Raw genomic sequence first — 22,317 nt, 5'->3', positions numbered from 1 at the left:
AAAAAAAAAAAAACTTAAGCGACGGTGGGCCCGGCGGGCTGGCCCCTTCACTTCATGCCAACGATTGGTACGGTCGCCAAAGCGGAGATCATCGCGCTCCAGTCCTCTCTCGGAGTCGGAGGTCACGGTGTCTGGCGGCGGCGTCGGCGCCGCCGCAAGGGGCGAAGATGGGTAGAAAAGCATCACGGCCGGGTTTCGCCGCCCACCCGCCCAGTTCCTGGGCGCCGGCGCCTGCCCGAAGCGCAGTAGATCCGGCGGGATCGATCCCCATTCCGGCTCTGGGTAAATCAGGAGCCGCGCTCGCCGTCCCGGCGCCGCTGCCTGGTCCCGTTCCCGTCCAAGCATACTAGATGTTCTGGACTTCTGGCAGCGAACCAGACCGGGAAGGTGAAGTTCCACTCCGCCGTGTCTGTCACGGTGCCGTGCGGTGCGCGCTCGCCGTCGCTACCTGCCTGCACCGCGTCAGGTAAGAAAATGCCAATGCCATGATCCCAATCGTCCTGTGCTATACAATTCATTGCCTGAAACTTTTGGTGTAGCTTCAGTTTGTGTCACTAGTCTGTCAACTAGGAATAGATGTGCCGTACGTTACTCGTTAGTCCAATCAGTCAATGCTGAACCCGGCGCAGACCCAAGTGATGGGACAAAGGAAAATATCAATCAAGAAAATTAATGTTTCTAACTTTGACTGAGCAGTGAGAACCATCACAGGTATTTTGAGGAATTTTAAACCACTGGCTAAGAAGATGTAAGATGTAGCTAAATTAATGGTCAAAGCTCAAGAGAAGACGAGGTGAGTATAAGAATCCACTACTCTAGCTTTGAGTTGGGTCATTCTCACACGCACAAGAAACAGACTATGCAGTACATACATTAAAGAGCCAATCAGATGGCAACCTCATGCACTAATCTTGTTTTTGTTTAGCATGGCAAGTTTAAAGCCACTCTCTAAACCTTCAAAGCTGCAGGCTTTTATCATCACAACCTTAGAGTCACTGGTGGAGCTTAGTTAGGGATATAATTTTAGCAGAATTTGGAAGTTTCTCTTGCAAATATTTCAGCAAAATTCCTGACACAACTAAAGAATGAGACAGCATTGGCTTGCAAAACACGAGAATAGGAAACGAGGGACCATTCTACAACCCTGCCAGCTTCTCAAATACCATTCTGTGCTGGCCCCATGGTCCAGCCTTTGCTCACGTTTCTCAGCTCCAACAGCTTTGGATCTCCCTCACACAAGAGTAAATGGTGTTGTACGCCAATCAGTCAATGCGTATCCAACCTTAACCCCTGGGAAGGGGCACTAGGGAAACATCAACAAAATTACAAGAATTCACTTCACAGTAGCCTTGGGTGTATCTGAATCACATTTCCCGACAAAACCCAAGGAGGCCATGGGCGAGCACTCCCAGAACTCAAAATCCTAGAGAGGGAGAAAAAATATCTCCAACAACAACAACAACAACAACAACAACAACATAGCCTTTCAGTTCCAAATAAGTTGGGGTAGGCTAGAGTTGAAACCCACCAAGAGCCCCAAGTCATGGTTCAGGCACTTCAATAGCTACTTTCTAAGTACTTCTATTCAAACATAGATCTCTAGGTATATCCCAAGCTTTCAAATCTCTTTTTATTCTCTCTCCCATGTTAATTTCGGTCTTCCTCTACTTCTCCTCATATTATTAGCTTGGCTTAGGACTCCACAATGCACTGGTGCCTCTAGAGGTCTCCCTTTGGACATGGTCAAACCACCTCAACCGATGTTGGATAAGCTTTTCTTCAATTGGTGCTACCTCTAGGCGATCACGTATATCATCGCTCCAAACTCGGTCCATTCTTGTGTGACCGCAAATCCATCGCAACGTACGCATTTCTGCAACACTCAGTTGTTGAACATGTCTATTCTTTGTAGGCCAACATTCTGCTCCATACAACATAGCCGGTCTAATCGCCGTTTTATGGAACTTGCCTTTTAGCATTTGTGGTATCCTCTTGTCACAGAGAATGCCAGAAGCTTGTCGGCACTTAATCCACCCTGCTTTGATTCTATGCCTAACGTCCGCATCAATATCTCTATCCCTCTGTAGCATCGATCCCAGATACCGAAAGGTATCCTTCTTAGGCACTACTTGACCTTCCAAACTCACATCTCCCTCATGTACAACTCCGCCAAAGTCACATCTCATATATTCGGTTTTAGTTCTGCTTAATCTAAAACCTTTAGACTCAAGGGTTTGCCGCCATAACTCTAGTTTCATTTTTACTCCTGTCTGGCTTTCGTCCACTAACACTACATCATCAGCGAACAACATACATCAAGGGATATCCCCTTGTATATTCCTGGTAACCTCATCCATTACCAAGGCAAAAAGATATGGGTTTAAGGCTGATCCTTGATGAAGTCCAATTTTAATTGGGAAGTAATCTGTGTTACCATCGTTTGTTCAACACACTAGTCACAACATTGTTGTACGTGTCCTTGATGAGGGTCACATACTTTGATGGGACTTTATGTTTGTCCAAAGATCACCACGTAACATTTCTTGGTATCTTGTCATAAGGCTTCTCCAAATCAATGAAAACCAAGTGGAGATCCTTCTTCTGCTCTCTAAACCGCTCCATAACCTGTCTTATTAAGAAGATTGCTTCTGTGGTTGACCTTCCGGGCATGAAATCAAATTGGTTTGTTGATATCTGCATCGTTCCTCGCAGGTGCTGCTTGATGACTCTCCCATAACTTTATAGTGTGGCTCATCAACTTAATTCCCCGATAATTAGTACAACTTTGGATATCTTCCTTGTTCTTGTATATTGGTACCAATATGCTTCTTCTCCACTCCTTAGGCGTCTTGTTCGATCAAAAGATATTGTTGAACATCTTGGTTAACCATACTATAGCTATATCTCCGAGACATCTCCACACCTTGATTGGGATACCATCAGGGCCCATCGCTTTGCCCCCTTTCATCCTTCTCAAGGCTTCTCTGACTTTCGATTCTTGAATCCTCCGCACAAAGCGCCTGTTAGTATCATCAAACGAGTCGTCCAGCTGAACGGTGGTGTTCTAGTTCTCACCATTGAACAATTTATCAAAATACTCTTGCCATCTATATCTGATCTCATCCTCCTTCACCAAGAGCTGCTCTCTCTCATCCTTTATGCACTTGACTTGGTTGAAGTCCCTTGTCTTCCTATCGCGATCCCTAGCCATCCTGTAAATGTCCTTCTCTCCTTCATTCGTACTCAAACGTCGGTAAAAGTCCTCATAGGCCCGCCCCTTTGCCTCACTCACCGCTCGTTTTGCAGTCTTCTTTGCCCCTTGTACTTCTCTATGTTGTTTGCACACCTGTCATGATACAAGCGCTTATAGCACTCCTTTTTCTTAATAGCCTTTTGCACATCTTTATTCCACCACCAAGTGTCTTTCGAGTCGCATCCGCTCCCTTTGGTCACTCCAAGTACCTCTGAAGTAACCTTTCCAACGTATGTTGCCATCTTCTCCCACATGCTGTTTGCATCACCTTCATCATTCTCCTCTTCAATGACATTTTCCTTAAAGACCTTCGATGCCTTCCATTATAATTTCCACCACTTCGTTCTAACAACCCTAGCTTGTTTGTTCCCACAAGCTTGCACCAGAAAGCCGAAGTCAGCCACCACCAGCTTGTGTTGAGTGGCCACATATTCTCCAGGTATCACCTTACAGTCCACACATGTTCGTTTATCCCTCCTTCTTGTAAGGACAAAGTCTATTTGACTAGAGTACTAGCCGCTACTAAAGGTCACTAAATGGGACTATCTCTTATGGAAGAAAGTGTTAGCTATCATCAGATCAAAAACTATGGCGAAGTCCAAGACTTCCTCTCCCTCTTGGTTCCAACTACCATATCCGAAACCCCCATAAACCGCTTCGAAACCTGCACTTGATATACCTACATGGCCATTAAGATCACCTCCTATAAAGAGCTTCTCGCTACTAGGGACAGTTCTAACGAAGCGATCTAAGTCTTCCCAGAAAAGCCGCTTAGCACGCTCCATGGCCTACTTGGGGGGCATACGTATTAATTACGTTTAAGACCATATCACTAATGGCAAGTTTAACTAAGATGATCCTATCCCCTTGCCTTCTCACTTCCACCACACTATCCTTGAGGCTCTTATCAATCAAAACTCTTCCTCTATTTTTATTTGAAGTCGTCCCTGTGTACCAGAGCTTGAAGCCGGTATTATCCACCTCCTTCACCTTCTGCTCCTTCCATTTAGTCTCTTGGACGCATAGGATATTTACATGCCTCCTAACCGCTGTGTCCACTAACTCTCTTAACTTACCTATAAGGGACCCTACATTCTAGCTACCTAAACGGATTCTAGTTGGCTCGACTAGCTTTCTTACCCTTCACACCCGCCGAGGTAGGTGTGAAGACCCTTGCTCATTTTGCACCACACCCGGGCGCCGATGTGGCATGCCACTAAGGATGCGACGACCCGATCCTTGCTCACTTGACACCGTGTCCAGATCGTGACACGGTGCGTCACGGGGTGACGACCCGGCCCTTGCTCATTTAACACCATACTCGGGTTCCGACATGGCGCGTCGCTAAGAGGGTTACGCCCCAACGGGATTCTTTTGGGTTTCATCTCCATTAAAGTGGCTAAGTTTTTACATTGGCTCGCCGCACCTAACACAACCCTCCTCCTTTACCAGGGCTTGAGACCTGCTATGCTGGGACACTAAAGGCGCCCCACTATAGGCGGAGTTAGAAAAAAATTATCTCCCAGAACTCAAAATCCTAGAGAGGGAGAAAAAATATCTCATGTTTTTCTCCCCGTTTTACTTGCACCGGTGAAGATCAGCTGGCATTAGGAAAAGGGAAAGAGATGAAGCAGTTAATCAAGTGGGACCCCAAGAGATAGGGGATGGCCATGGTGGATATGAGGTACGGTCTCTGTGCTAACCATGGCTTCTTCTTCCTTTGGCTGCTGCTGCTTCTGCCAGTCTTGTTCTTGTTCTCCTTTCTTGATGTGCCACTGGCCGCCGCCACCACTGCCACACAACCCCTTCCAATAAACACAACACAAGGAGATATCATGCGGGATATTGCGAGTCTGGTGAACTCTGAATTCGCCAACACCAGGTGGAACACTTATGACCAGAATCCATGCAACTGGGAAGGAATCAGTTGCACAAATTCCAGTTCTTTCTCGGCCATCACTAGCATCATCTTTTCCAACTATGGCCTATCCAACTCCTCCATCTTTGCCCCCCTTTGCCATCTTGACACTTTGCGGAATCTTGATCTTTCCCGAAATTCATTCACAAATTTGTCCGCCCAGTTCTTCACCTCTTCTTCTTGCTCCATGAAGGAAGGGTTGCAGTCACTTAATCTAAGCACCAATCGTTTGGCTAATTCTCTCAGTGATTTATCCGGCTTCCCCTAGCTAGAAGTTCTTGATTTGTCCTTCAATTCCTTTGCCAGTAGAAATCTGAGTGCAGACTTGGGTTCTTTTCACAAATTAAATAGCTTCAACGCCAGTACCAATAACTTGAATGGTGATGTTCCTACCAGTATGGTTGGCTCTTTAGCGGAGTTGGTATTGTCTAGTAATCAACTGAGTGGTTTAATTCCTCCAGGTTTGTTTAAATATGAAAATCTTTCTCTGCTAGATCTCAGCCAGAATTATCTAACTGGTGTTATCCCAGATAAGTTCATGAGTCTCTCCGAGCTGGAGACTTTGCTCCTTTCAGGCAATGAACTGATTGGGGAAATACCAGCGAGTCTGTCGAATGTGACAACGCTGACTAGGTTTGCAGCCAACCAGAGCAGTTTGTTTGGTCCAGTCGCCAGCTGGATTACCAAGCATGTAAGGATGTTGGATCTGAGTTACAACAATCTGAGTGGGACGATCCCCTTTGATTTCCTCTCGCATCAAGGGTTGCAGACTGTTGATCTTACCAGCAACCTGCTTAATGGGGCTATTCCCCACAATTTATCTCAAAGCCTCTACCGCTTGAGGCTTGGTGGAAACCAGCTTGGTGAGAACATCCCAGAGTCAATTTGTGATACCATGGACATGACTTCTCTTGAGCTGGATGATAATCAGTTGACAGGAAATATACCTTCAGAGCTTGGCAGATGCAAGAGCTTGTCGTTGTTGAATCTGGCATCAAATAGTTTGAATGGTTTAGTGCCTGATTCCATAGGGAATCTTGACAAATTGGTAGTTTTGAAGCTTCAAAAAAACAACCTCAGTGGACCTATTCCAAGTACATTTTCTGATTTGAAAGTCCTGAGCACATTGAATCTTAGTCAGAATTCACTCAGTGGAGAGATACCGAGTGGAATTTTCGAGCTGCCAAAGCTTTCAAACTTGTATTTGCAGGGCAACAATATCAGCGGAGCTATTCCGATCTCAATCAGTTCATCGGAATATCTAATCGTGCTCAATCTGGGTGATAATGGTCTGACTGGTACCATCCCAACCATGCCAACCACAGTGAGCACATCTCTTCTTAATCTTAGTCATAACCTTCTTAACGGGCCTATTCCTTCAAACATCAACTCTTTAAGTGAATTAGAGATTCTTGATCTTTCACACAACAACCTATCTGGTGATGTGCCATCTTCACTAGGGAGCCTGCAAAGCCTGATACTGTTGGAGCTTTCTTATAATAATCTGTCTGGGTCTATTCCTAGATTCGCCCCAAATCAGAATGTGGATGCTGATATTGTTGGGAATCCGGCTCTTGTAAATGGTACAGGAAACAATAATGTCACTCCTACTACTGGTAAGAGAAAAAGGCACTATTTTGTCATCATCTTCACTATTTCTGGTGCTATTTTTGGATTATGTGCGCCTGCTGCTATTGTTATGATTTGAAGGCGAAAGGATACCTGCTGGGGAGGGTGTTTCTCAAATCATTAATGGCACCTTCATAACTATGAACAGCACCGACACTGCTACACTTGAGTACATGAAAGAAAAGCGGGATGACTGGCGAATCACTCCTTTCCAAGCTCTGAACTTTGAGGTTGCCGACATACCTCAGGGACTAACAGAGGAGAACCTCGTTGGCAGTGGTGGCTCAGGGCATGTGTACCGCGTCACATACACCAACCGGTACAACAGCAGAACTGGGGTGGTGGCTGTGAAGCAAATACGAAGCTTTGGGTCCCTGGACGAGAAGCTGGAGCGTGAGTTTGAATCCGAGGCTCGCATCCTATGCAACATCCGGCACAACAACATTATCAAGCTGCTGTGCTGCCTCTCTAGCGCAGATTCCAAACTCCTTGTGTATGACTACATGGACAACGGCAGCCTGGACAAATGGCTCCATGGCAACTACGTCCTCCGTGCAGGGAATTCTTTGGCGATGGCATGGCCTGTGCAGCGTGTGCCGTTGGACTGGCCAACAAGGCTCTTAGTGGCTGTTGGGGCTGCGCAGGGCCTGTGCTACATGCACCACGAGTGCTCACCACCCATCGTTCACCGAGACATCAAGACGAGCAATATCCTGCTGGACTCTGAGTTCCGGGCTAAGATCGCAGACTTTGGGGTGGCTAGAATGTTGGTCAGGGCAGGGGAGCCCAATACGATGTCTGCGGTGGCCGGATCATTTGGCTACATGGCTCCTGGTAAGGTTCTGGTTTTTTTGGTTTATTTCGGCAGATTACACTCTCATTTTGCCCCTGTCTGTAGAGTAACTGGAGTAATAGGCTTGTAGCTACTGTCTATATCATAAGTTCTAGTATGGCTGGACCTTATGCAATATATATATTTTTTTTCATGTTTGTCTGCAGAGTATGCTTACACTAGGAAGGTGAACCAGAAGGTGGATGTATATAGCTTTGGGGTCGTGTTCTTGGAGCTCACAACAAGCAAGAAGGCTAATGATGGTGGTGAGCTTGGTTGTCTTGCAGAATGGGCTCACCACCATTACCAATCAGGGGCGAGCATCCTCAATGTCATAGACAAGAGCATCAGATATGCAGGGTACCCTAACGAGATTGAGACCGCGTTCAGGCTAGGCGTCGAATGCACCGGCATCTTGCCATCGCCGCAGCCGACTATTAAGGACGTGCTGCAGATTCTGCTCAAGTGCAGTGAGCGGACACTCCGGAAAAGCAGAATGGAGTGTAGCATGGAGTTAGAAGCAGCTCCATTCTTGCTCCCATAGCGAGCCCCCTCTTTATATATTTGCATTCACTTTCCTTTCATTTTCGAACCTTTGCATTTAATTTGTTGCCAATTTGCTTTGGAGCAAAATCTCCATAGATTGACCTCCGTTGTACAAGAAGCCCAAGGTTTAATTCCCCAACAATGGAAACAATCATGTGTTTTTGCCCTTTGCTTCCATGAATTGTCTTGAAGAACTGAGATTTTTATTGAGATGGTGGGTGCGAAACAAAAGACCAAACTGAAACATTTGGATTCCTAGGTTCTAGAAACCGGAAGTTTCTTAAACTTAAATACAGTAATATTAAGTAGTACTAAACTAACTAGTTCATTGTCATGTGGCTGACAGTGGACCAGGCGGACTGTGGCTCTGCCTGTCACGATTGGTTTGAGGTGTGTTTGGTTGGAGAAAGATAGAATGGAACGTTTACATCCCAAGGTCTAGGAATTGGATGGTTCTGACGTTTAGTTATGTTTAATTTGAAGGATGGAGTGGTTCTATTTTTTGGTGATTATTTTGGCTATGGCCTAAGTTTGCATGCACAGAATTTTTTTCAAGATTTAGATTTTCAAAATACGATAATTGAATTGTAAGATTTGATTTTGCGACCTTGAAGAAAGGGGGAAATGCCTTTCGTGCTTATCCGTTAACTGTAGCTGTAGTGTAGACAGATGATACGTCCTGTACTCCCTGTCCTGTCGATTGCGACACCAAAATGCTGTTATGCGACTCACCTGATCCAGCTCAGTGCGCGCGTATTCGCATAGTGGAAGAACAGAGCACGACATTGAGGAGCGTCCTCTGTTGACAGCTAAACAACTGAAGCACAAGGCGTAACAAGTTAAGCTTCTTCAGTTCTGCTCCTAGCTAACAATGAACTGTTAACATAATCTACAGGACCCGCAGCATAATCTTACGGAGTACTAGTAGATAACAACTACTGTACAAACTAAACTAGCGGCCTGTTTGGAACCAGGAACTTGCGTTTTTCCTGTGAAATTGAACTGATTTATGTGAAAGAAATTTCTGGGTAATTCATGCGTTCCAAACATGTCCTCGCCATTGTGATCCGCGCAGCCATTATTTTTCCCATAGTATATACGCGTCGATCCATCAATCTGTCCACCACCATCTCCAATACACAGCTCGATCAGTTCAGTACCCAGCATGTCCGTGATCGAATCCGAAAACCACAATGTCGTCCAGATCGAACGTGTCATCATCATAACTGAAGCGCGCCATGTCCGCGATGTCACCGCCGCAGAACTGCTGCAGGACAGACGTCACGTCCCCCTGGTCTGGCCCGCCGGGCGTCGTCGCCGCGGCGTTCCGCATGGCCTCCGCGGCCGCGGAGCTCCCCGCCGGGGTAAGGCTGCTCAGCACCTCCTCCTGCTCGCCGCCGGCCTCCAGCTTCAGGGGCCCCGCCAGCATCGCGGCGGCGTCCTTGTGTCCGGTGGTGGTTGTGGTTGTGCTGGTCGTGGCCGCGCTGGCGTTGACCGCGAAGCTGATGAGGCGGGACCCCGCGTGGTGGAGGTCATCGGCGACGCCGCCGGTCGCGTGCACGACGAGCGGCGCGATGGCGGTGGCCGGGTCCCGGCAGGTGTGGACGCCGATGTAGGTGACCGTGTAGACGTCCGGGTCGTCGTCGCGGAGCTGCACCTGCCGCAGCGCCACGCACTGCTGGTCGTACTTGTGCGTGCACCGGAAGTAGGCCCTGCACCGAGCATCAAGCCATGGACAGAAATCAGTAATTCGCCCAAGAAAGGATCATATGGTTGGTTGGCATATTTGGTTACTTTTACTACGACTGAATGACTGATTGAGTAATCAACAATGATTGGTCGATTGAAGGGTAGAAACGTACTTTGGGTACTTGGAGTTTTGTATCTCCTTCTGTCCGTACTTGCGCCATGCGTGTCCATCCTCCAAATCCTTGGCGTTCTTCGTCACAACCGATGATGATTGACGGGCTCTGTAACACACATATATACGCCGCAAAATTCATCAGCATACATCCGGCAGTGGTTTAAATCAACTACTATTTTTAAATCAAGAAGCCCTCGGGCTCACCTCTTCCGACAGGCGGCCCTCTTGTCCGCTCCACCAGCAGCGGCCTTCCGCTTGCCGCCGGCAGTGCCGGCGCAGGTGACGTCGCTCTGCACCTCGGACGCCTCCTCCTCGGCGGCGGCGGCCGTGTCGATGGTGCGGGACATGGCGTGGAGGATCCGGTCCAGGAGGCGGCCGGCCTCGGGCGAGTCCCGGAGCAGCGCCTTCAGCTGCGTGGCGTACTCCCGGCCCTTCACCATGTCCTCCATCACCCGCGCGTACGGCGCCGCCATGGCCAAGCCCCAGCAAGAGGGAAGAAGAAGATCACGGCCACCACAGTCCACAGGGACGGGACACAGCTCACTCAGTGACTCACTCGCGCGCGCACTCCTTCGATCCGGGGGCAGCAACCAGCAAGGAAGCAAGAAAACCCTTCGAGGGTCGAGGCAGGTACCGGCATTTATGGATGCAGAGGGGGGAGAGCCGCGCGAGTCCACGGTGGATGGCGTCCACGGAGGAGCGCAAGCCGTGGTTGGTTTTCTACGCGGCGGGCCCGGTGAAATTTAAGCTTTTCTTAGCCGGGTGGGCATGTGCCGCGCCAGCCAGCCTGCTGGCTCTCGGCGAGGGGGGAAGCATCGTGGAAGGAGAGGGGAGCGAGTGGGGACGGGGACGGGGACGGGGACATGGACGACGACACGCAGGTGACGTCTCGGACGCGACGTCACCATGGTGATGCGCGACTGCGTGCGGCTAGGATGGAACCGAGTACTAGGCGGCGTACAGTACAGTGTACAGGCTCTCCTATTGGTGTAGGGAAGGGAGGGATGCCAGCGCACTATTCTCTCCCGTTCCCGCAACCGGCGACCTTCACTCCAGCAGCGCCGATTCCGGCACCACCGTCCTTAGTGGCGGACGTGTCACCCGGCCGCCGGAAAGCTTGTTGATGATGGCCGCCGGAAAGCTTGTTGATGATCTCGATTTGGGGGTCTAGTCCAACACGCCCGAGATGCCCAATCGACGGCGCCTCCCTTTGTGCAGCTTCAGGAGATTGAGATAGCTAGGCTGGGTCTCAATAATAATTGCATCTTTAGATGTACCACATTGTAGAACCACTTTCATGATGAAACGATGCTGAGGCTTTTGCAGGTGAAGATGGATAGTGCTGCTTTGGTAGCTGATAAAAATAGCACCAAGAGTTTGAGTCTTTTAGGCAATGGATTATGTTGTTTTGTTGGACCAGACATGATGTTTGTAGAATATAGAAAGTTGGTAAAAAAAAATCAGTTATGTTGAACAAGTCCAAAGTCCATGGATCTGGTGCGGAGAACATGGCCACTGAACAAATCAAGGCTGCTGCAGAGGAGGTGGTGAGCGGAATTCTTGCAAGCCCTGTCAGCAAAGAAGGGCAGTCTAGCATAGGAGCAGAGCACCCATGAGAGATCTTGGGAAAAGTTCTTCTTCAGAAAGGTACGTCCTACCAGCACAGAGATTGCTGAGACCAAGGCCAATAATAGAGCCGACTGTTGACTTGGCATCTTCTCTCAGCCCACTGATATAGTACTTAGTTCATCACTATTAATATATGATTCACTTGTCTCTCTCGTATACTTTCTTTGTTCTTGTGTCTAAACCAGCTGTAAGCTTACAACCCGCTTATGTTCTCTCTCCTCTCATCTTTTCTCCACCTCATTATTTAGCCAGCTTGCAGCCTGCTATTATACTTGCTCTGAACATGTAGCACGCTCGTTCATTAGCACTTTTGCTCGGTATAGATGGCCAATGGGTCGGCTCGTCCCGGAGGGGGTCGGGCCACCGTGCCATGCCGAGGTCGTGCTGCGTGCCTAGCCGCCGGCCCAGGCACGGCCTTCAGGGCCGATTTTCGGGGCGGGCTAGCCCGATAAGCACGGCGTCTGAGGCACGGGGCCGCGCTGCCGTCGCATCGCGGAGGAGTCGAGGCGTGGGGGAGTGCCGCCGCCGTGTCGCAAGGGAGTGGGAGGGAGCCGCCGAGGCCTCAGCGCCTCGTCATCTTGGCCAAGCGCTACCGCTTCGATGCGCCGCCGTCCGCGTGAAGGAGCACCGCCGCCATCCACGGGGCAGGGAGCGTGAAGAAGGGAGCGAGGAGTGGAACCACGGAGCCCTCGACCTCCGAGGAGCTGAGGCAGAGGCGCGGAGCAGAGCGAGGATCCACCCGCGCGAAGGAGTTTGGGGAGTTGGGGGCGGAGTTTGGGGCACCGGTCACGAGAGAAGAAGGGAAGGAGTCGCGGCCTCGTGGGCGGTGGGCGCGCGACTCGCGACTCGCGTTCACGAGTGCGGCGTGGGGAGGTAAGACTAGGAGAGTGCGGCGCGGGGGGTAGGGAGGGAAGGGAATGAATTTTAGAGTTATTAGGTGGGATTGGGGTGCAGGGGCTTTTACCAGGCCACCCAAGTCATCATCGGGCCACATCGGGCCTACTAGTATATGTCGGGCTGTACCGTGCCAGCCCGCGTGCCTAGGGTGCGGCTCAGGCATGACCCTATGCATCAGGCCATGCCGTGCTTAGGCCGAGCCAAAAAACCGTGCTTCGGGCCGTGCCATAGGGCTGCGGGGTCCATGGACATATATACTGCTGGGCAACGATGTCTTATGCTAGATTTTAACTTTTTGTATGCATTCTTATTTTTTTGTTATATATATTTGGATTTTAACATTTTGTACGCTCGTTCATCTAGCTGGCAAGCTTGCATGGATTGGAGCGATGGTTCAAGTGATTCTAACTTGGAATGTACAGATGACACAAACCACTTCGCTTAGGTAATAAGCTGGAACAATATTTTTCTCTCACACCAAATCAGTCAGCGGTAAATAATCAACGATCGTTTAGGACGAAACGAACAGACTGAATGTGCATTGGGTACAGATGACACAAACCACTTCGTTGAAAAAAGGAAGTCAAGAAATGACCGGTCATTTAGAAAAGACTGGTAATGTGCATTGGGTAAACTGCAGATGCTAAGGATGATAGGACTTTGCTTGAGGATCCAAGTGACGAAATCAGCAATGTTTTCATTTATCAGGCTTGGTTAATCGAGTACCTGAAGGCTGAAGAAGTGCAAAGGTAATGTGCTACTGCAAAAGGAGGAACTGCATATCTGCTTGATGTAAAAAAAAAAAGAGGAAGGCGGGTGCGGTGGCAACAGCAATGCTCATAAGATGGCGTGAAGGTTTCGGTTGAAGTCTAGTCTAGGCTTCTAGCAAATGTACCTTGGCGTTTCAGCTAATGTATTTTGCATGTACAGAGTAACTGATGCCTTACCCATGATTACAGACTTGTTTTGATGATTTGATTTACGAAACAACTTGGCCCTGCATAAGCTAAGCCTGGCTGGCGAGAGCCTACATGGAGATTAGATACGAGCCACGCTGGGCTGGGCTGGGCTGGGCTTACAAGGAAACCAAACGCGCCCAGATCCTGTATCATGGGCTGTATCGGGGCGCCGCGAGTGGCAAACCAGATCAACAGCAGATCATTTTTCTCAATCTCCTAAAAAAAAATCATTTTTCTCAAAAGAAAAAAGAAAAAAGAGAGAGAAAGATCAACAGCAGATCACACAGGTCATAGGGTTTGGACTTCGCCGCCGCCATTACCAACAGACCAGTGCCGGGTGCCCGATATGGCCCTCTATGCAGCGCCCACCGCCCAGGATGGCCGCCTGCTGAACCAAGGTAAGATCCGGTGGGATCGATCCCCGTTCCCAGCCAGATGAGAGGGTGAAGCTTCCCGGTGCCGACGTGCCGTGCTGTGCCTGTGCGTGCTCGCCGTCTACCTCAGGTAAGCGAAAGCGACAACCCGATGCATATACAAGTCGGTCTACCTACAGGCAGCTTTCATTAGACGATCTTGCATAGCCACTAGTCGGTACTCCGTAGAACGGATTTAGCTCTGTGTGGCTCTCGCTGTCTCACACATCAGGAACAGACGATGCAGTGCGTCAGTCAGTCAACCCTGGACCCAACCCTGGGGCCGAAGGAAACCATCAAGAAATTACCGCTTCAACCTTGACTGACAATGATATTTTGAGTATTTAGTTAGGCATAAAAAATAAAAGTTGCATGGTTAGATTTGACATCAAAGGTATTTTAAGAATATTGTATATTAGAATCCACTGTGTTACAAGGTATGTTATTAGAACAGCAGAACAACAATAAGAATTTACAGCCATAGCGCGTAGCGCACTCAATTTTCTTTCAAGCGCCCTGAAGAACAAAACCCAAGGAAGCCATTGCTGAGCAAACCAGCTGACAATGATACCCAAAGCCTGGAGAGAATAAAGTACCCTCTGTTTTTCTTCCCTTGCTCGCGGATAAGGTGGAGCCAGCAGTTAAGTGGGAGGAAAAGAGGCAAATCAATAAAGTGGAGGCTGAGAGCCTGAGACAAGAAAGTTCAATCAGATGGCCGTGGTGTACAGGAGGTACTGTCCCCGTGACCTCAGCTCCTTCTTGCTGCTAGTAGTACCACATCTCTTCTTGTCCTTGTTTTCCGGTGACTCGGTGGCCACCATGGATGTGCCATCTTGCCTACCACCCGACAAGGAGCAGGTGGCCATCATGATGAATCTCTCGAGCTTTGTGGGTGACAGTTGGAGCTCCAACACAAATATTTGCTACTGGACTGGAGTTACCTGCTCGCGCTCTAGGTCTGGTTCTTCCATGGTGGTGGCTGACATCACTCTGTCCAACTACGGCATATGCAATCCCTCTATCTTTGCCTCCTTATGCCATCTTGACACCTTGTTGTCCCTTGATCTCTCAAGAAATTTCATTACCAATTTGCGGGACAAATTCTCCACTACTTCTTGCCGTATGAAGGAAGGATTGCTGTCACTTAATCTGAGCAGCAATCAGTTATCTCACAGGCTCAGCGATTTTTCTGGTTTCTCACAGTTGGAGATCCTTGATTTGTCCTTAAATTATTTTACTAGTGAAAATTTGAGTGCAGACTTGAGCGCTTTTCCCAAACTGAGGACCTTGGATATTAGTTCAAATAAGTTGAATGGTTATGTTCCTACAAGTATGGTCCTCTCTTTGACGGAGTTGGTATTATCTGATAATCAGTTGAAGGGTTCCATCCCTACTGGTCTGTTTAAATATGAAAATCTTACTCTACTGGATCTCAGCCAAAATTATCTAACTGGTACTGTCCCAGATAAGTTCTTGAGTTTCTCAAAGCTGGAGACTTTGCTCCTGTCGGGAAATAGATTGAGTGGGGGAATACCAGAGAGTCTGTCAAATGTGACGATGCTGTTCCGGTTTGCAGCAAACCAGAACAACTTCACTGGTCCAGTCCCCAGTAGTATTACCACTCATCTCAAGATGTTGGATTTGAGCTATAACAGTCTGAGTGGAAGGTTCCTCCAGATCTCCTCTCGCATATGGGGTTACACACTGTTGATCTTACCAATAACATTCTTGAAGGGACTATTCCAAGCCATTTGTCTTGAAGCCTCTACCGCTTGAGGCTTGGTGGAAACAGGCTTAGAGGGAACATCTGACACTCAACTTGTGATGGCATGGGCTTGGCTTATCTTGAGTTGGATGACAACCAGTTGACTGGAAATATACCTTCAGAGCTTAGTAAATGCAAGAGCTTGACTTTGTTGAATCTGGCATCAAATAAGTTTCAGGGTCCAGTTCCTGTTGCCATCCTTGAGAAGCTGGTAGTTCTGAATCTTCAAAACAACTCCATTAGTGGACCTATCCCAGATACATTTTCTGATATAAGAAGCCTGACCACACTGAATCTTAGTCACAACCATCGTAGTGGATCTATTCCTTCAGATCTTTGCTCTTCAAGTGAATTAGGGATTCTTGATCTTTTCATATAACAACCTGACAGGTGAGGTTCCATCTTCACTATGGAACCTGCAAAGCTTGACACAGCTGGTGCTTTCTTATAATAATCTTTCTGGGTTTGTTCCTAGTCTCCGCCAAAGTGTTTATATTGATATAGCTGGGAATCCTGATCTTGTAACTGGTACAGGAAACAATAATTACACTCCTAGTCATAGTACTCATAAGACAAGGGCACACAACGTTGTAGTCACCATCTTTGCCGCTGCCAGTGCTCTTGTTGGAATATGCTTCCTTGTTGTTATTTCTATTATCTCATCACCAAAGAGAACATACCGCGTAGACAACGTAAGGATACCACCTGGGGAGCATGATTCTCAAATCACTAATGGTGGCCTCATAGAAATGAACTGCTTCCGCACCTCTGCGATTATGTTCATGAAAGAAAAGCAGGATGAATGGCGAATTACAGCTTTCCAAACTCTGAACTTCGATGCTGCAGACATACTCGAGGGACTAACTGAAGAGAACCTTGTCGGCAGCGGTGGTTCAGGGCAGGTTTACCGCGTCACATACACCAACCGGTACAACAGGAGCATCGTGGTGGTGGCCGTGAAGCAGATACGAAGCTTTGGGTCGCTGGACGAGTTGATGGAGCACGAGTTTGAGTCCGAGGCTAGCATCCTATGCAACATCCGGCACAACAACATTGTCAAGCTGCTGTTCTGTACTTCTGCCTTTCTGGCGCGGACTCAAAGCTCCTCGTGTATGATTACATGGACAACGGCAGCCTGGACAGATGGCTCCATGGCGCCTACGTCCTCCGTGCAGGGCACCCTATGGCGAGGGCACGGCCTGTGCAGCGTGTGCCGTTGGACTGGCCAACGAGGCTCATAGTGGCTGTCGGCGCAGCGCAGGGGCTGTGCTACATGCATCACCACTGCTCACCTCCCATCATTCACCGGGACGTCAAGACGAGCAATATCCTGTTGGACTCGGAGTTCCAGGCTAAGGTTGCGGACTTCGGGCTGGCTAGGATGCTGATGCAAGCAGGGGAACCCAACACGATGACCTGGGTAGTTGGATCATTCGGCTACATGGCTCCTGGTAAGGATCTACTTTTGGTTATTTCAATGGATTTCAGTCATTTTGTCGGATTCTGTACAGTGATGACTAAGATGGTAACTACTGTAGTCAATACCATAGGTTGAAGTCTTGTGAGGCCTACGCCCTGTTCGCTTGGCTTATAAGCCGTACTTTTTCAGCCAACGAACAGTATTTTTCTCTCACAACAAATCAGTCAACAGTACTTTCAGTCATGGCTTATTAACCAAGCAAACAGGGCATAATTTTATAGCCTTTGTTGTTTAATATCTGCAGAGTATGCTTACACAAGGAAGGCGAATGAGAAAGTGGATGTTTTCGGCTTTGGTGTTGTGCTCTTGGAGCTCACGACTGACAGGAATGCCAACGATGGTGGCGATCACGGTTCCCTGGCAGAATAGGCAGGGCATCACTACCGATCAGGGGCGAGTATCCCTGATGCTACAGACATCTGCATCAGATATGCAGGGTATGCTGACGAGATTGAGACCGTGTTCAGGCTAGGCGTGAAATGCACGGCTAACTCGCCGTCCTCACGCCCTACTATGGAGGATGTGCTGCAGGTTTTACTCAAATGCAGCGAGCAGACGCTCAGGAAAAGCAGACTGGAGTGTACTCCGTAGCACGGACCAGAAGCAGTTCCGTTCTTGCTGTCACAGCGAGTCAATGTAGCACTCAATTTTAAAAACAAAATCAGATATACACCATATGTGAGTTTAGGAAGTCAAATCTTACATATAGCTACAAAAAGAGTAATATCAAAAGACAATGCTAAAATACATAGCGCATTAGTATAAAGAATATAACCTCAGAGTATATACAGTGGAATGACAACTCCGATCTTCAGGCGAATACTACAAATCCACAGGGACAACTGACTGGTTGATCACAAACCTAATTGCTCTAAACTCTAGCAATCTGGTACTCATCTGGGATTTTTATCCAAATAATTGAAAAATAAAGCAAGCGTAAGTACTTGTCGTACTCAACAAATATAACATGGGGTTCATGAGGCTCAAAAGGCTAACACTGGTTTAACTGTGATTAGCTTTTAATTGTCACAATTTTAACAAAGGAGTAGCAACAAGTTTATCACAAGCCCGTAAACACATGATCAGATAAACATGAATAATGAATAGCATAAACAATTAACCATTAGTGAGCATCTTCATCATCCATATCATTAGTGTTCATCATCTATTCCGTAAAGGTTCCAAGGCCACTCGTGACCGTGAGCACGGCTGATATATCAGTTTTACACTCTGCAGAGGTTTACTTTCACTATGAGTCATGATTTACCCTTTTGCCCGAGGTAGCTAATCTCTTGACCCACTTCCAAGGAAGGCCCGCAGGGTTCACTATGAAACCTTTCAAAGGTTCGTCTAACAAGTTAGGGCCATTAGATTCACTCGGCAGACAGATGTAGTGTCCCCCTTTCCGATGGCACATTGACACGCAGCCTATACACATGGGGATAGAGGCCGCACTATACCCGATTCGTCAAGCCATTCTTACGCCAATAAAGGTAACCACTAATAAGTTAGAAAGGTTCTCATACTGAGCTAAAGCCAGAGCCATATAGCCCTCACAACTGTATTGTAAGTCCCAAATAATCACTTACAGATAAGTCCTTAGGAAGAGGAATCTAGAGCACCATAAATAGCCTATTGCACTAGCCCCCTTGTTCCATATTGCTAAAAACATCTTTTAATGTTTATTCCATATACCATTAGTCAAGTTACAAGATCATAGCTTTAGTTGAGCACTAGCAAAGCTACCCAATGCAATAACCCAAAGGTATCAAGGCACAAATACAAAAGACTAGGATATCCTTAGTGGTAGTCAAGGTAGACACATGCAGCATGAATTAAATGATTAAAGGTGTATAGGAAAACAAGGATGGTCCCATGCTATACTTGCCTTAAACACTGATCCTTCGGTAAGCTTTAATCTTCGACGTTCTTCTTCTTCTTCCTTTTTGATCACCACATATATCTCACCGACTGGACGTAATCATAAAGCACCACACAAGCATCCATACAATCATACACAAAGCAAACAATAGATCTTAATTAGAACAGTACACCAAACATAAAATCAAGCTGAAAAAAGCTTGTGAAACGAATCTACGTCTCGTTACGAACACACAGACGTGGAAAACACACTAATCGGAGCTACGGTTGAAAAGATACAACTACCGATAGATTTGCGTTATACGTGAAAAAGAAAACTATATGATTAATTTATTTTAACTGTATAAAAGCTTATATAAATTAAATTAAGTCAAATTTAGATTCAAATTATAAAACTAAAGTAAAACAAATCATATTTTATTTACAAAACATAGTTGCATAATTATTAACCAAGATATGATTGAAACCATGAAATTTAAGAAATATTAATATGGTAACCACTATTACTAACACGTAGATCTCATCGATACGAATCTAACGCAACTTGAATGGGTCAAAACGGATATAAAACGCAAAAGATATGAAACAAACAAGATTTCCTTTATTAAAATAATAGATTAACTCTAACCTCAAATTTTAAAAGTTGAAAACCTACTTAACAGTAGTATAAACATATAGATTATGAAATTATGAACCTGTCACAATTTGAACGGGTCAAATCGGAGTTAAAACAGAGAAGTTATGGCTAAAACAAAATCAGTGGCAAATCTGTAAATAAGTGAAACGTATTTTAGACTTAACCGAAACAAATACGCTTTCAAATGAAGAAAACAAAATCTGTAAACATGTTTTGGACTGCGGGTTTATTTTCCGAAAATACAGGGTCTCTTTAGCAAAAAGAACAACAAAAGGGTAAGTTCTAATCTGGACCATTGATCTAAAAACGGACGGCTCAGGATTATGTGTATTTCTATTATATTTTAAGGTTTGTTTTCTTAAAGAAAAACGGCCACAAAACTCATGCATGACCTCATATGACGTCATCAAGCTAGCTAGCAGATTGGAACCGCGCAATGCATGCAGGCTCACGGCCGGTGGTGCCATGTACAGCGGCGACCGGAGCAACAGAGATCGAAAGAGAGTACTGGGGCTTCATCACCTACCACAACAAGGACACCGGACGGGACAACAGGCGACGGCGGATTCGATTTTGGGTTTGGGTGCGGCAGTGGGCGAGCAGCGATGGCGTAGGGCTCAATTGAGCGGGTCGGGATGCATGGTGATACTCTGGTGAACTTGCGCCAGTTGTAGAGAGAAGAAGAGAGCAGGGGTGGGAAGTGGTACTCACAGCATCGTTACCTCTCGGAGAAGCTCGGCAGGGTGCTCCAAGCGACGACGGAACGACAAAGCAACGACGTGAGCTCTGCAAGGCTTGAGGCGAGGGCAGTGCTCCGAAGCTTGGGATAGGAGGCGGCGCGGCTCGGCTTCGGTATTTAAGGCCAGGGAAGGCGTGGGCGGCATGGCAACAAATGAGGCGGGACGGCGTGGGACTCCCGGGCGGCGACGGAGTCCCGGTTGCTCACGGGTGGAGGTGGAAGATGGAGCTGACGGGCGGGCCCAGGCTGTCAGCGAAACAAGGCGGGGATGGCGGCTGTCAGAGAGAACGCGAGCGCGTCGGTGCTGGGCTACTGCTCACTACTGGCCGCGCGGATGGCTTGCTGGGCCTGCCTGCCTGCTGGGCTTCACGAGTGGAGGCGGGAGCGGGTTGCGTGACGACTGGGCTGCGGCCTAGCTGGCTGCTGGACGGGCCGCTGCAGAAAAATAGAAGGCCGCACAAGTGAGCCGCCATTGCGGGTAAGCCAGCCGAGCTGGGCTGCGGTGGAAGCGGACCTGCGGAGGGGAAAGAGCGGGCCGGCGCTGAGCAGAGAAAAAGAAAAGTTGGGCCTCGGGCCAGATCGAGAGAAGAGGGAATTTTCCATTTTCTAAATCTTTTCCATTTTGTTTCCAAATTCAAATCCAAATGCAAACCAAATCAAATTCGAATATGATTTGAAACACACTTTTTAATTCAAATAAAATTGAGAAATTTTGGTAAGTTCTCCAAAAATAAATTTACACCTTTTTAAATTCTTTTATTTTCAAATTTTCTTTTCTTTCTTTTCTTTTGTTTCATAGCCATTTTAATTTCTTTTTAAAAGCATTTCAAACCATTTTGAATTTTAATCTAAACCACTCAATAAAATACATCAAATACAAGGGCATGCATGCACAATCATGTTGCTAAACCTTATGATGCATTTTAATTGAATGAAAAATTTTATTTTTCCTATATTTTATGAGCACAAAATTCAGAAATAAATTATTTTATACCTATTTTCAAAAGAGACAAATTTTAGGGTGTTACAATTCTACCCCCCTTAAGATGAATATCATCCTCGAGATTCGAACGACGTCGACTAGGAGATAGAGATACTTCATCTTTAGATTCTTCTTTACTTCCTCGTGAAGTTCCATCGTCTTGATAAGGATTCTACTTTTCTTTGCATACCTGTTAATCTTACTCCAAATAACTTGCTAAACGGATTCCAAGATTCTGACAGGTACTCCAACAATACTTAGGTAACTCCAATAATACTCAGGTAACTCCAATCACTAGGCCACCTTCCTATAATACCAATTCTCTTTCTTAAAATATCCACCTTCTAACTAAACCTGACAACTCTTTTGGTCAGAAGGAAATTCTTCTACCAATCTTCAAAACATTAATGTTCCTGGCTAAGTTGCTCGAATTGGGAATATAACTCTTAATCCTTGGTGTCATCCGAACCTTCTTAGCACAACTCTTCATTGCTAAGGGCATCGGCCATGACTTTGCTCCTTAGAGTAATAGCACTTGTCCAAGTCGTAATCAATTTTTATTCCAACGAGGATAACACAAGCTCAAGACCAACTTAGTGAAGATGTCCTATAGATTCTTGTGATCCTTCTATATATCACTTTTACTTCCAAGAAGATAGTACTTCCATGCTTCACAATGGGTAACTCTAGATAACACTTTAGGTAATTCAACTCACGCATCCCTAGGTGACTTAATGATCAAGCCACTACTTTTTTTTCTCGTATAAGGACATATTCCAAACCCTAACAAGGTGCATCATTGTAGATATGAAGCTCTTGTCCGGATCTGGCAAGGCTAATACTTAGGTTTTACTCCACCACTTCTTAGATTCCCTCAAACACTAGCTGAGGTC

At 46.9% G+C, this 22,317-nt stretch overlaps 3 pseudogenes; 2 read left to right on the top strand and 1 right to left on the bottom strand.

Annotated features, from left to right (window-relative positions):
* Positions 1-388: 388 nt before the first annotated feature.
* On the top strand, positions 389-8,895 carry LOC136504920 (MDIS1-interacting receptor like kinase 1-like; annotated as a pseudogene).
* Positions 8,896-9,010: 115 nt separating this feature from the next.
* LOC136504921 (transcription factor WRKY45-2-like) lies at positions 9,011-10,664 on the bottom strand (annotated as a pseudogene).
* Positions 10,665-14,467: 3,803 nt separating this feature from the next.
* On the top strand, positions 14,468-17,776 carry LOC136503260 (MDIS1-interacting receptor like kinase 1-like; annotated as a pseudogene).
* Positions 17,777-22,317: the final 4,541 nt, after the last annotated feature.

Source organism: Miscanthus floridulus, chromosome 14 (assembly GCF_019320115.1).
Source record: "Miscanthus floridulus cultivar M001 chromosome 14, ASM1932011v1, whole genome shotgun sequence".
NCBI classification, from domain to species: Eukaryota; Viridiplantae; Streptophyta; class Magnoliopsida; order Poales; family Poaceae; genus Miscanthus; species Miscanthus floridulus.
The sequence above is the reverse complement of the archived record's forward strand: the minus strand, read 5'-3'. Positions and strand labels throughout refer to the sequence as shown.